The sequence below is a fragment of the Taeniopygia guttata genome, chromosome 5, assembly GCF_048771995.1.
Source record: "Taeniopygia guttata chromosome 5, bTaeGut7.mat, whole genome shotgun sequence".
In the NCBI taxonomy this organism is placed as follows: Eukaryota; Metazoa; Chordata; class Aves; order Passeriformes; family Estrildidae; genus Taeniopygia; species Taeniopygia guttata.
This window is the reverse complement of record NC_133030.1, coordinates 46,242,939-46,257,871: the sequence shown is the minus strand read 5'-3', so window position 1 is coordinate 46,257,871 and position 14,933 is coordinate 46,242,939. Positions and strand designations below refer to the sequence as shown.

The following is a 14,933-nucleotide window of genomic DNA, read 5'->3' as shown; positions in this document are numbered from 1 at the left end:
TATCAAAAAGTGGGGTCAGATTGGAAATAAAAATCTTTGATAGTTTCTTTTTGATTCCTGGAGGAGTTTTTGCTGTTTTTACTTTTCCCTCCCTAATTTGTAATTAATTATTTCACTTTGAGTGTTGGGAAAAAATTTTAGTTGCTCTTGGGAAACTGAAAATTTGTTGGTGCTGTTAAATGCTATTTTTGGAGAAGAAAAAGCATTTATCTAGTGCTTCACCAGCCTTTGCATGCTTTCAGTTCCTGATGTTTGCCTATGGCTTTGTTGGCCCCACCTTGGGCCTCCGCCTGGGGGCTCCCCTGACAGGGGAAACCCTCCTGGAGCAGTTCTGTGTCAGGAAACGGAGATGCACAGGACTTTTTTGGTCTTCAGCTTCTTGTTTTATTGTTATCTTATCAAAACTTCAGCACGCTGCCTGCACCAGAACTTGCATGCAGGAAAACAGCACAAAAATGTCTAACAATCTTGTGTAACAAGGCCTTTTATGCCTAATCAAAAACTATGGTGCCCAATTAAGAAGCAATACTTAGATGGTGTTCCCTTCTAACCCAATAACTGACCCCTAAAGACCTACAATGAGGATGAGGATTTTTCTACCCGATTACAAGATATTACCTAAACCCATGAAGAAGGAAGAGGAAGGAAGAAAAGGGAACATGAGACAATACCCTCCATCTTGTTCCCATCTACAACACACTAAAAACCTCAAAACCTAAATTTCTCACCCAACTGACACACTATACTACTCTCTATAATCTATTTCACACTTTTGTGGTCTCTAGTTTATTTTGAGGCTTTGGAGGCCTTTTCCATGAATGAGGGTCAAAATCAGTGCTTCCCTGGGAGTCAGAACCCCACAGGGCAGACAGAGAAATATTCCCCTTGCCCTGGGTTTCCACAGTGGCCATGATATTTTCAGTATTCTGGAGCTTAAAATTTACTCTTAACTCACGTGGACAGTTTATCTTTTTGAAATGAAATAAGACCCCCAGGTAGTATTCATTATTTTTTGGAGATTAATACCAGAAATCCTCCCCATAAAACTATTATGATTAGGATGAAGACTTTGAAAGTTATTATAATATTGCATCTGATGTTGAAGTAGTAATACTTGTAATCCCCTTTTTTCACTGAGTTTTTAAGTTGCCGTGAACTACTTCTTTGACAGGCCTGATTAGCTCAGAGGAAGACATGAAAAGGGATATAAAAGATGGAGACAGAGGGAATCCACGCCAGCACTGCTGGGGAGAGAGGATACAGTGTCTATCAAAAAATGCTCCCTTGCTGTTTGGGAAGCATATGAGTAAACAGAACAGCAGTCACAAAACTCGTGGGAAAGAAAATAAAATGTTTGAAACTCCAGCACTTGTCAGTGTGAGATCCATTGATTCCAGCAGAGGTGTGGGATACAGTGGTTAGGAAGTGAGAAGCACGGAGCCATACACTGTGCTAGGAAAAATCATAACTACAGAAGAACCACAAATTCAAAGCCATTATTGTGGTTCTTCATTACTTAAGGACTCATCCTACTTCCAATAAAAAAAAAATGTAAGAAATAAAACAAGTAAAGAAAATAATAGAAAATATTTTGCATCCACTGTGCAATTGTATTGTAGTGGTATATTTTAAAACTTACCATGCAATTATTTTTCTATGGTGTTTTTATTTTGGTGCTATAGTCTTCACTATGAAGCCACAAAATTTCCACTCTTTAATAATCTGGTTTCAATACAGGCATTAATTTGAAATTTTCTGTAAAATTTTAGTAAGGAATCAACTCTTTTCTGGAATAAGACTTAGTTCTTTGGCAAAATACCATATCTAATAAAAGGAAAAGCAGATGAAGATTTATGGCATAGAATAGTTACTATTCTTTTCAGTCTTTTTTGAGCAGAATATTTAGACAGAATCCACAAATGCATTTTCTTTACAAAAGAGTTTTTTGATGTCCTTAAAAAAATCTTTCTAACTAATCTTTCTAATCTTGACTTTCTAACAAGATTTTAAGATGGGATTTCACAAATTTGCTGGTGATGGTACAACTTATGCTGTAAAGATAAAATCTTTGACAGCAATAATCCTTAGTGCCTAAAATCTAATGTAAAAACTCTGAAGTGATAATTTTAGCATAATTAAGATCTCAAAAAAAAAAAAGTCTTAAAACTGGAATTTCCTAGCTTTACCTAATGAAAGTTTTTGGTTTTGACAAAGGAATTGTGTTCAGTTGTTAATCTGGCCCCAAGCAGAGAAAGAAGTTTTATTGTATTCATTGTGTCTGTGTAGTACTGATGCATTAATATCAATATACCTGTCTAATTTGCTATTTTATTTGGTTGCATAGCAAATGACAAGTAGTTTTCAGCATTTGAATGAGGTTTTCAACACCAGACATTTTGTCTGAAGATATATTAGATATTATCATACAGGTGTAAAACAGTAAGGCATCTTCTGGCATTCCCTGTTAAATGTACAGTTATATAATTTACCTTTAAGAATTTATTTTTTAAATTATGTTATGGCATAGCAATAAAATAAAATGCTGAAATCCAGTTGCATGTACATTGAGAACAACTTTACAAAGAGGGTTTCTTAATTTCTATGCTTCACATTTCAGATACATTTTTATCTCTCGTCAGATGTTAAATATCAAAAGATAAAGGAATGGGTGTTTTATTTTTAGATTTTTTTTGCTATAGCGAATAACCTGGGACATTTCTCTGCAAAGTTTAAGGAAAAGACTGACACCAGCAAGATTCTCATCTTAAATGGTGAAGAAAAATTTTAAATGAAGTGCTAATCCAATAGAGGACTTTTCCCAATACATCAGCAAATATATTTTCTGAGATTATGAACATTTTGCGTATAAATTCACAAAGACATGTGAGCATCAGTGTATGTCCACACATGTCCACATGTGAAAAACCCAAAAAGACCCCTAATAAATCTTTTTGTACATTGTCAAATTGGCAAGAGTCCTGATTATGCCATGGATATTCTAATAATGTTGTCTTTGGTTTGGTATCTCCTACTCTGCAAGAGAGCTCAACTCTGATGAGCATGTCAATCTCTGTAGTGAATGGCTAGACAAACCTAGACCTAGACAAAAGGTTTCTAGAATGTGCAAAACTATAATAAATATATTTACAGAGCAGTGGTTCCATCACTGTATGAATTAAAATATTTTTGCCTTCCAGTTCACCAATCCAGCATCTCTGTACCACTTTTGCTTAAAGTGTAGTGCCTCTAAGGATGAAAGACCTAGGTGTTGGCCACATTTAAGTGCTTTGTAAATTTCTGACTCTACCCTTCAAACACCTTCATAATACTGCCTATGCTACGACACACATGGTTACACCCATATTATGACCTTGCAAAAGAATGTAACAGGTTATTTTTTGTTTTTGTTTTTAATATTTCTGCATCTACATTTACAAAATAGAATTCCAGAGTTTATACAAATGTCTTCAACCCACCTATATAAAAATTTGAATTAAAGTGGGTAGAGATCCAGTCAGGTTATTTACAAAATATTGATCTCATGAGATGTGCACAGATCAAACACTTCTCTTACATTACACAATCAACAGAGACAACAAGAAATGAAAAAAAATTAAAATTCTAATATGCTTCCAAATCATAGTCCTCCAGTTATCAAATTGACATTACCTGTACAGTAATTAACATTCTTAATTTATTCACAACTGTTCAAGATTTGCAAATAGGACTAATGTCTGACTAAAAGTGGAACCCCAGAGGCAAAATGAAATAATGAGAGGGTAAGAAAAAAAATAATAGGTGTACATAAAAATGCTTTAAACTTTCTAGATAATATGCATGACATGTTCTAGTAGGAGATTAGAGTTCAATGTTCTTACTGTTTTCTCCAGACAGTGCTAATTTGTTTCCAATTAGTAGAAAATGTTCTGCAAATGTCTTACTGGACTAAAGTGGTCACAGGGATATTGTCTCTGCTTGTAATTTTGCCACAGAAATATGTTGTCTTTTTTGCTACCTAGTTCTGAAAAGTGATACCTGTTCACTTTTCTGCTTGCCTTTTTTTTTTTTTTTTTTTTTTTTTAAATAGGATATAATTTGTGAGAACACACATTAATTTAGACATCCTCTCAACCACATTAGATGTCACTAGAGAAGAGAGGATTTGTAGTTGCTCTGGTGGAAATAATGGAGTAATTGAAACTGATTATAATACTTAATCCACTTGCAACAGTCTGCAAGTATCATGCATAGGATACTGAGAAAAGATTAATGGATTAATGAACTGTTCTTGTTGTTGTTGTTTTTGTTTTATTGTGGGTTTTTTTTTTTCCCAAGCTGATGTTAATGCCCTAATATTTACCAGGAAAATGGTTCTGCACTGTTTTAGCAGGTAATTGTTCCCTTATGAATAATCTTTGTGATGCCTTTGCAGTGAAATGTGAGTCACCCTCAGTACTGTTTCAAAAGGACAATAATGGACTTCTACTTTGAGATTAAACCATTGCTTGACTTTCCAAATAAAAGTTGGTATTATAATTTTTTCTCTTTCCCTTTTGCTAAACTACAGTTAAAGGATCAGGAAGTTGAAGAAATGGTAACAGCTCAAAAGAGAAGTCAGTTCAAGAAAAATAGCAATTTATACTGAGAAGATCCCTCTCTGGATGCAACTCCCAAGCCCTCCTGCACAAAAAATCTCTTCAGTAAGGCAAGAATGCCCCTAAATAGAGAGGTGCATGGAGAAACTCCTAAATCAAAAACCTGGTCAAACTGGGCAGGAAATTCATTACCAACAAACTGTGAAATCAAGTAGGTAACATAAGGGCCAAATGTCAGAGACCAAAAAATGTAGGACCACACAAAGAATAATTATAAAGTTGAGAGCTATGAGTGTATAAGGAAAGAGGCAAAGATTAAATGTCTTGCCACTTCATGCAAAATGACAAGTGATGGTATTTTTCATTATGTGGCAAAATGGTAAAGTCATGACAATTATCTTTGTAATCAAAGCTCTGTATTATTAACTTTTGAATTTAAAAAATACTAGTTTCCCTAATTTATTCTTTTCACTGGGAGATGGCATTAGATTTTACTTTTTCATAGTTACAGAGCTTATTACTTCTTCCACAATTGTTAGTCCAACGTTGTCCTGCATTGTCAAAAATGCTTCAGTCAAATGAAATATAAACTTCTAGCCTCTATTAAGGCTTGGTTTGAGTTGTTTGATGAAGTTATTTGAAATTCTTCTGTCTTTCTTAAATCTTCTGTTTTTCTCAAATTTAAAACAGTTTCTTTAAAGGTAATAACCTACATTAATACCTCAGATCATTACTTGTTAAAAAGCATATTCCTCCAAAGTTTTTCTGTGTATAAATCATCACAATTAATTGAAAATAAGTTTATTCACAAACTTCCTGATCATTTCAAGTTAGCATATTACCCTCAGAGATAATATATCGTTCCTGCAGACACATAAATAATATATAAATTATTTTTCAACTTGGTGTGCTTACAGCTATAGGCCAAATAAAGAAAAGTAATTTATGTTAGCCGCCAGCATCAGTTTACATTTTTACAGTTGTTTAGAGAACTGACAAAGACTGAAAATCAGTCTTTTTATCAGATTGTGTGCTCATTGGGTTTGTTTCTGTGTCTTCATTTTCCAACTCTTGCTACTGCCAGGCACAGCAGGAAATTCAGCTGAAGTCAAAAGACTAAGCAAATAAACAAAGCAGCTGCTTTAGAATGCTTCAGACAGGGCCAAGTTCTGAGTTACAGGGCTAGCTAAAATAAGGAAAGAAAAAACTTAAACCAGTAAAAAAATGCTTTATATCTTTCCTATCACAAAGGACATTTCATTCAGTTTTTAATATTTCCATTCTTTTGTAAAATGAAGGAAGTGTGAAGGCAGATTGCACATTGAAGACCAAGGGTTTACCTGCATCTGGATTTGGGTGTACACGTGTGGTTCCTATTTGACTCAGAAGAGGCCTGAGGCCACAGTTTTGCCCTGAGTGATTTGTGACAGATGGTGAATAACAAATAAACTTGCTAAGCAGAAATCACGGGCTTTGAGTAAGCATCTCAGATTCTTGCCTGGGAATAGGCAAGAGCTTTGCCATAACTTGTATTTCAGCAACATTTACCTGTCAGTAAACCTTACACAAACACAGAAAGCACCAGGATGGGAGAAATACATTAAATAAATGTGGCCACAGATGCTCAAAGTTTGTTGCTTCTGACTGCTGATCATTGTCACCTCCTTTAACAAGACATGTAACCTCATCTGACACATGGGCAGGGCAGAAAAGAGAGACAGCTGACAGTTCACGCATTTTACCAGCTGACCAACCCAATGAACAACAGGAAGGGCTATGCTGGGAAAGCCCTTCATCATGCCATCACCCAAGGATGACATTATCAATCTATTGTACTGTGCCAAGATGCTTCATGAAAGGAGTTTACAATAAAACAAATGTAGTTTGGAAATGAGAACCTATTAAAAGTAGTAAGTGCATTATCTAGTTTTGAGCCTGGTTTTAGGAAGAGGCTGCTAAACCAGAGGGTTTGTTTTAGAGTGAAATGGTTTTTTATAAACATTGACTGCAAACAGGTACACAGATTTGTGAAGAAATGCTTTTTAGTGCAAGTTTGATGCAAACATCCTAGTTAATGTTCCACTGGACTTTATTTGACTAAAATTTCACTAATTCAGTAAAAGAGCAGTTTGGTAGTTTGAAATTTAATGTTCTCATGTTAACTCCAAGAAAGGTAGTTCTGAATTGATGTTACCAGTTTTGTACTGTAGCTACAGTATTAGTTTTGACACTGTCTGCATGCAGGTGGTTTATAATGCAAAATATTGATCTGGAGGATTCTTTCTCCCCCCCTGCCTTCAGCTGTATATTAACTTCTAGCCTTGATCTTAAACGTTAAGATGGATGTTCAGTATTATTACCCAGCAGAAAAGGTAAAAAATCAATTTTGTCTCCTCGTGCTTTATTCCCTCATCTTCCAGTGCTTGAGCAGTGGGGTTGTACCAAATGTCAGCATAAAATAATTTATTAGCTGATGTTGTGACAACTTCTGTCAGATGAATATATTACCATAGGTACATTGATGCTCCTGAAATCAGCTTTCTGGTTGATACAAGAAAAGAGTATAGCAAACAATCAACTATTTTTAATGGAGCAATACCTTCATAAAACACTGCATTGCAGAAGGTGAGTAGTAAGATCTAGCTAAGAAAAACTTAAGTGTAAATAATGTCTTTTTTAAGACTGCTGCTTACAGATTATAGTTGCTCATTATAGTTTAGGGGTTTCAAAGTTGATCTGTACACATAAAAGAGAAGAGTTTCAAAAATTAAGACTCTGTTTTCAAAAATTAAATCAAACAAAGGAATGATTGTCATATTTACTAACCTTGTACTAAGCAACCAGAAAAAGCTTTCATTATGCTTTGTTTTGAATTCTAGGTATAGGTAATTTTCCATTAAAATGTATTGATGAGTCCTCTAAATTTCAGTTTGTGACTTCTTTGTCTTACAGCATGCTTGGGACTGGGAAATAAAAGCCTGCCTTCCCCACCCTGCTTTCAGGGCAGTACTCAGCCACAGACAAGGATTTGTGCCACTATAGCCTAGTCTTTCCTAACCTTTTAAATCACATTAATCCTCTGCTACCCTGTCATCTATAACTCAATTTGTTAAAGGCAGACCTCACTCAGCCCTTCATTAGCCCAGTACATCTTTTCTATGTTTCAGTATTTTCCACAGATGTAATGTAGATTAGAATCTGAGTGAAATCTTCACTACTGAAAAGAACATTGAACTCCCAGACTTTCCTCATGTTGATGGATCTCTGCTCAGGCACAAGAATTCCTTGTACCATATTGTCTACATGATAGAGATAAAATTGTAACAGAACAAGTTATCAAGCTACACTAGGAAAAATTATGCAATTAACTTGTTCTTTTAAGATGATACTATGCAGACTGCTGACGTACCAAAACATCTGAGATTGGGTCATTATGTTCTTCTGATCTCCCTTAAAATGATATGTTAAGGAGTACTTCTGTTGAAAAGTACAGAATCTTATACCTATTTAAACTTACTGAATGTCGCTGTAAATGACTTCATATAATGAAATCCTCATTGGATTAGTCTTTAGATACTTTATGAGATGGTATTAAAATGCTTTTAAGATGCCTCCTATCTTTCTTAACCTTCAAATAGAACTCAAACTACTTCTGACAGATACAATATTTCTATTTAAAACTCAAGCCAAAAATCATCTGAAAAGATTAAACACTCGAGAAAGTAAAATAAATGCTATACATTTACTTTTATTCTTCTTTACGTTTTTTCTAGCATTTGAGGTTAGTAAATTGAGAATTGAAAGAGATTTTTGTTTTTCAGAGAGTTGAGATATTAGAGGCAAAGGATAGCAAAATCAATGTTAACATACAATGATCTGAAATAATGATATGAAAATTATGATCTTAAATTTCTTGACACATTGCTATGGATTTATTTTCATTTGGTTTTTTCTGGGTTTTTTTGTTTGTTTGTTTTTTTTTTACAATTCATCTTGTATCTAAAGAGGTTAGACTCTCATTTCCTGCTTATAGGCAACACATATTTATGTTTTTCAAAAACACAGACATATCAACATGCAATGTTAAATATAACTTTAAAAAGCAATACCTTAGATGATTATAGGTCTGTATAAAATGTAGGCCTATTTTTTTATCTTTTAAGGACTTCAATAAATCCTAAAATTTGAAAGCTTGTATGATTTTATTTAACATGAAATTACATTACTTCAGTGTTTCATAAGTCAAGATAAACTTAATAGACAATTTTACAGAAATAAAAAATTAATTATAATTTTTTACTATATTTCACATTAGTTAATAGAAACCAAGGTCAAAAATATAAATTTATGATAAGTTGCTTTTTTTTAATACTATGAGAATAAGACATTTTTCTTATTTTATTTATTTTTAATTTTAAAACAATTAATTTTGATTCTATCAAGATATTCTGAATAACATACGCTTTAACAGTAATTCTGTTAGCAATTGTTAAACTGTGGGGAGATTAACCCTTTATTGAATTGTCTGCCTATCGTAAGCCAACTAAGCATTCATTTCTGTACCCCAAGATACAAAATGAGTGCCTTTTTCTTTAAGAAATAAACCCCAGAAGATTTAAGAGCATGGATTAGATTACTTCAGTGCATGGAAATAAATACAACATAATAAACCCACTCATTTTAATGATGTTTACATATGCAACAGCATATCTATGAAAATTATTCAGATGCAAGCTGTAAATATACCGACAGGCACAGAAGTCAATTGAAATCTTCATTGAAGGTAATTCTGTACCTGGGAAAATAGTAATTTTGCTGTGCAGCAAATTCTGTGTTTTTGGTGAATTGTGCTGATGATCAGATGAGGCTGACACCTTTCTCTTCTCATGTGTCTGGTGTGTTCCATTAGTTACCTATGCACAATGAATAGTGAATTTAGTGGCTTTCTATTCCTGCATCTTTTTTAAGGAATGAACTGAAAACTTTGACTGTAACAGAACATATTGCTGTTTTGTTCCTGTGCAAAAGTCTCAGTGTTTCACCTATATAAATAAATAAATCCAGGTATTTAGCAGAGGAATATCATCCTGAAAAGTAACTTGCTTATATCTACAGCTTTAGATAGATATCACTCCCAAAGCAGCAGACAGCATAGTAGAAATAATTCTGCTGCAAAAAGCATTCAATTAAGAAATTAGCTTGGTCTCCAACCAAATAAATATGGTACTTATACAATCCAAGAAAAGAGAATAAATAACTGTAATAATAGGTTTCCATACATTCCCTACAAATCTAAATATTAACATGGATTGATTATCAAAGGAAAAGTGGCTGATCTATACTAGCAATAACTTTTCCAGATTCAGGTCTGTGCAGTTGCTTGCCTTTGGTCAAACTGCAAATTTAGTTTTTAATAACTGCGCATGAGATAGAAAAAAACTTCTAGATGACCAAATAGAAATTCAGTATTATATTAATTGTATCATATTCACAATTGTGTGTGTTTCAAGGGGTGGGTGTCTGAAAAGCATAGTTTAGGGTGGAACTTAGAAGCAGCACTGAACTGCTGTCATGAAGCTGAAAGAAATTATTGTCAATAGAAAAATTGAGGAAGACACAGAAATTACAGTCAATCAGAAGTTCAGAAGGAAAAAGATGATATTTTTATGTGTTCCTGTGTGGACTCTGTGAGACAAATATTTCTGGAATGGCATGATTTTTGATCAGAAAGCATACTTTTTCCACTTAGGAAAGCAATTCTTGTCTTAAAAAAATTGCTTTGTCTGAACTGTTTTAGTTAGAGGTTATTTTTTAGTCATATTTTATGAAATTCAAATTAAATATATGGATATATTAAGAACCAAAAAAATTTTTTTTTTATTTTAAATTGAAGGCTTGGACTGACCTGCACTTTAGCAAAATTACCCCTTAATCTACATTTCTACTAACTCAAGAGAAAATCATTTTTTTAATGATTTTGTAATTAATATATCATTTAACTTTAAATCATGTTAAACACAACCAAAAATATATTAATTAAAAAAATAATTAAAAGAAATCTTACAATATTATGAAGTTTTAATAACTATTGTGATCAGAATTGTCAGTGAATATTACCTAATTTCACCCACCAAGGGCTTAAGCTCTGCTTTCAAACAATACATAGATATTTAAATGGAAAGTCTATTGCAAAGGGACAAAGTGTTTGAAGGTGTACATTTCCCAGGTCTCCTCTCCTGTGGAATTGCACCCCAGGTCCTAAAGCAATTCTGAAGTCCTGAAAACACCTGGTTGTACATTATATTTTCAGTTCATGTCTGAGTGGCTTAACTTCTATGATAGCCTCATGAGGATGGAAGAAAATTAAACCAAGACACCATAGATAAAATTTGTAAGTTATGTAAATGTCACATGTGGGGAAAAATGTTGTTTCTGAGTAGAGGAATGTTGTTGTCAAGAATACCACTGGGAATTTCTACATGTGCTCAGAACACCATGGCTCTTTTCACCATTGTTTGGAGTGAACAGAATTGACACTTCAGATCCTTCTCCTGGGATAGATCCTGGCATTAATGTCCAGAAGCACAAAGTTTCACTTTTAAATACAAGAAAAAGACTACACATAATCATAAGAATTACTCTCCACATCTATTACACCTTTGGCTAGGCATCGAAATGGAAAATAAACCAATACAGAGGAAAGCAATTAGGGAACCAATTTCATGTCAGTTTCCCCACAGACCTTTCAGTATCTCCCCAAATAAATTGTTTCGAGTACTTGCCTGTATAAAATAATATAAATGGAGACATAATTTACAATAAAACAAGGGTTTAAAAACACAATTTTTAAATATCCCCAGACAATCTATACATCCTAACTGGGAATTTTACCTCAACAATCTTATTTAGAGTTACATGGACAGTTCCTAAATATACTGAGGATGTGTGTGTGTGGATATGTATGCACACACAAATAAACTGCTCACTTACTCATTATTAGTTCCATGTATTCAAGGGGGAAGCATAGGTGAAGTATGGGGCTTATTAATATCATTGCTATTAAGCGGCAGAAAATTTTAACAACAAAAATGTCTTAAATTCTTGGCTATCTTTTAGCTTAGCTTAAAAGTTTCAGGATAATATTTAAAAAAAACCACCTACTTCTGCTTTTCCTGTCAAGGATTTTGACAAATCCTTTCTCTCTATGTAGTTATTATACGTTTTTGCTGAGGTGTGATAATGGAATTTGTGTTTAAGCACTGAGGATACCTAAACTTGTTGTTTTTACACCACAGGGATCAACTCCTCAAAATGACACATACTTCTTTTCCTCTCTTAAGGAAAATGACAAAGTATTAGGCCATCTGAAGAGATGACAAATAGCTCTGCTGCAGATATAGGGAACTAAAAACCAGGAATATATACTTTTGAGGTTTGTTTTTGGAGTGTGAACTGATTAAAAATATGATACAGCACAGTGGAAATTGAAACTGAAATAAAATTCCTGGTTTTCATTCCCATTATTTCTTATTTGTTCTCCATTCATTTTGCCACACCTTATGGAAGAAAGACTCCAATATTTTCAGCTGAAAATGTTGTTGGAACTTTATCCACAGAAATTATAAATCATGTAATGGCACATAGAATTGGTGACTACATGAATAAATTAATAAAAGTAATTCAATATTGTGGGAGGGGGTGTGGCTGATGGCCCCCCTGCTCTGCCTTGGGAGGCAACTGACATTTAGTTTCCCGCCTCCCCCGGTTGTCAGTCTTTTGTTATCCCTTCCCCTTGCTCCTGTCTATCATTGTGTACTCCTTCCCCCCGTTCTGGAAAGTTCTAAGTTCTTTGTATCCCCATTGGTTCTCCTCCCGAAACCACTCCTTCCCCCTATCCCAGTTGGCTGTTGCCCTGTCGCTCTTCCCTGACTCCGCCCTCAAGCCCTCACCTGGTTGGTAGTTTTGTACCCTGACCCTCCTTCCCAGTTATAGTTATAATCCCTGCCCCGCCCCTGGTTCGGGGCTCTCGGAGCTGGCTTCCCTTCCGAGGGGTTGCTTCCCTTCGTCCGTCACCTCGCTCTCCTTCGCCTGAGCCCTTGGAAATAAAGCCACCCGTGAGTCACCCGCCTTCGGTGGAAGTCTGTTATTTCCTCTACCATCGAGGCGCCTGCGGACCGGATCCTGTAGCTGACCACAGTGATTCCAGGACCCAAGCGCCTCACAATATCAAACTACAACACTCACTTTCTGCCATGTTTAAATCTGAAGTATAACATTTCTTGTCTTCCCTCAGGGTACTGACACTTCTCAGAACTCTAGGGTATTCATAGAAACTCCTTTTTTCTTTCATTTTATGATTTTTATTTTTTTCCCCTCTTGGTGTCTTTTTCAGATTTTTCTAGAGAAAAGACATGCATATCTGAAATTTGGCCTCTGAGTACTATTAATGAGGGATGTAAAAATCAGCACAGGTGGGCTCCCAGACATATTAAACCACAAAAATGGCTCACAGAAGTTCTTTGTATGTGTTACAGGTCACTTGGAGAGAAATATCCTTTAACTGAGTTGTAAATTTCAATTAGCAGATATCTTTTCACAATTAATCTTTTTTGAGCTCTACTGAATTTGCTTTACATATATAGTCTGTCAATTTCAAATAGCTTCTCATCATACAGTGATGTAGAACACACATAAAACATGTTTCAAAATTCTATGTTAACACACATTACTTTTAATTCAACTAATTTAAAATGGGAAAGAAATGTCTATTAATGTAAAAAAATGTTAAAGAATATTTTTATAAGAATTACAGTTTGAATCCATATGAGTCCCTGATTTTATTGGTTTCTTTTCCTTGAGAAAAAATATTGAGTTTTTAGCAAAAATAAAATAATCCAGCAAACACAGTGAGGTTTGATATGAGGACCAGAATCCATATGTATCTAGGAAGTTAGGGTCCTAAATATTTTCTGTGTCTGTGTACCCATGTAAATAAGGAAATAAGAAAAATTATTTCTTTTTGTTTTTGTCCATTTACTTTAGCTTTACTTCTGATGGTTTTTCTTTTTCAGAATCCAAACTTGCTAAGTATGTATATTAGAAAAAAAAGTCACTCTGAATTATCTAATTGATTATAGACATTTCGGCTATACAAAAACCTCAACATTTGAAAATAGCTAGAAGAGAGTTGATCAAACCATTGTGATTCACTATGCAGTCAGGTGGACGAAAACTTTATTATTGCCTTTTGTGTGTCTAGGGTTTTGTTCTCAAACACATAATCATATCATAAGGCATATTGCACAACATAGTCTCCCATAGCTAAATAATAACCTGGACATCTGCAGCAGAGCACCAGGCATATGTAGGAACTCTTTTACCAAAATATCATTATCTTCAAACATGTATTCTGTCACTCATACCATCCCCATTTATTTTTACAGTATTTGATGCATTACTAATGTATAATGCCATCCTAAACGCTTTTTTTTAAACTACTTATTAAATATTTATATTCCAGCTGCTATCATCATTTCCATGTTCAATACTGCATTTTTACTTTCAAGGGGTACTAATACCAGAGACACCAATCATGAGAGTGGCAGTAGGTACATCCTTATACTATTGCAGGATCAACAAGTCTTCTGTTGCTAAAGCAAATTACTGATAACAAGAAATGAAATTTTTTAAAAAGAGCAAAATAAGCAACAAGCAGTACACTGATCTGTGTCTGGTTTTCATTCCTCCTTCTGATGGGCAGAGCAAGAGTTTAGGTTACAATCCATAACAATGCACCGTTTCCTATTCAAGGTGACTGCAAATTCAATTCTTCCTGGCAGCACAAATTATTCACCTCTCAAGTCATCCTTCTGACACCAAATTCGGTTGCACGAGAAAATATGTCTGGCAGCCTTGAAATGGAAACAGACAAATTGCAAAGAAGGGTAGCAAGGCATCTGAGCACTTCTGCCGCATCTTGCTGACAGATGGGAGATGTAGCACCAGTCACCAGTGCTTGCATCTCCAGTGCAGTTAAAGAAAAGGAAGCATTCATCAGGCCCTTCATTTCTCATTCCTCAAACAGAAGGCTGTTTACATCATGTCAGCAAATGATTACCCTCTGCTGCTGTTGTTGCGCTACCTATTGGAAAAGGTGAAGAGGTTATGTTTTGAAATTCCATGGAGATGTTGATTAAGGAAACAAAGGAAGCTGGTTCTTAACACCCAATGCCCCCCTCCTTTCTCCCCCCCTCTCCCATCTCCCCCCCCCCCCCCCCCGCCACCAAAATAAAAATAGGAAGTAAGCATCATCACACTCACATTTTTGACATGAGAAAT

General features: G+C 34.7%; 1 long non-coding RNA gene across 1 annotated transcript in view; it reads left to right on the top strand.

Moving 5' to 3' along the window:
• Positions 1 to 14,933, top strand: part of LOC115495574 (uncharacterized) — a 192,850-nt gene that overhangs the window by 112,403 nt on the left and 65,514 nt on the right. The window lies entirely within an intron of this gene.